The sequence below is a fragment of the Hippoglossus stenolepis genome, chromosome 17, assembly GCF_022539355.2.
Source record: "Hippoglossus stenolepis isolate QCI-W04-F060 chromosome 17, HSTE1.2, whole genome shotgun sequence".
Lineage (NCBI taxonomy): Eukaryota > Metazoa > Chordata > Actinopteri > Pleuronectiformes > Pleuronectidae > Hippoglossus > Hippoglossus stenolepis.
Genome location: NC_061499.1, coordinates 2,105,205 through 2,106,322, shown reverse-complemented (window position 1 = coordinate 2,106,322; position 1,118 = coordinate 2,105,205).

Sequence of the window (1,118 nt, the reverse complement as noted above, 5' to 3'; positions counted from 1 at the left end):
TGATGAAGACTTTGCTCTTTCTTACTAGCACATCACAGATTTTTATAGATCAAAGCATAAGTGTGCAGTTAAATTGAAACGGGAGTCTGATGAAAGATTGACTGACTTTAGAGGAGGATCAGTAACAGACGACCTTTCAACTGTGATGTCATTGTCCTTAAATAGGGTTTAGGTTAAAAACACAAGAACCTGTGTATTTGTTAAATCAAACTTGGTGTCAATGTTACCAGGAAGTTTATCTCCACATGATTAACCTTTAAAGCTGTTACGACCCCGCCCAGGAGAAAACCCAGTCCCCCCTTTCCCAGCTCCCAAGAAGAACCAGCAACAAACAATTTACAGCCCGTTTATGTTTATTAACTCTTTTGCTTCAGGGTGGGCTAACAGCAAAACAATACACGAAAACAACCCTAAGGCGAACAACCTAAACTTAAAAGACATGGTACTGACCTAACTCCTCAACCAAAAACAGGAGAAAACATTTACTTATTCCTGCCCAGCAGACAACTTCTCCTGAGTCTCCATGACCTGGTTCATCAGATCCTCTCTCTGCTGGAAGCTGGCCTCCTGTTCCAGGTAGCTGCACCTCAGCTTCTCCTCTGACTCCATGAGATGGTCCTGCAGAGCTTCACATTTCACCTTCCAGTCATTTTCCACTATCACGTTCTCCAGGTGCTGGAGCTGAAGATCAGCGCTCAGGGAGAAGTTTTCTTCCTCCTTCACTTTCATCGTCATCTTCAGATCTTCGAGCTCCTTCTCTAACTCTTCTTCTCTGGCTCTTGCTGTGTCCACAGACTTCTCCATGTTGACCAAGTCGTCTCTGGCCTGAAACAGCTGTGAGGTTATACAGTGTTTCTGCTTCCTCAGTGCAGTCTCTTGTTTTTCCAGAGCAGCTCCTGCTGCAGCATCGTCTTCAGTCAGAACTGCTTTTAAAGCATCCAGCTGCCTCTCCAGAGCACAATCTACTCCAGCTAGAGCAGCTGTATATAAAGATGATCAGTGACTGTATATAAAGAGGATCAGTGACTGTATATAAAGAGGATCAGTGACTGTATATAAAGATGATCAGTGACTGTATATAAAGATCATCAGTGACTGTATATAAAGATGATCAGTGA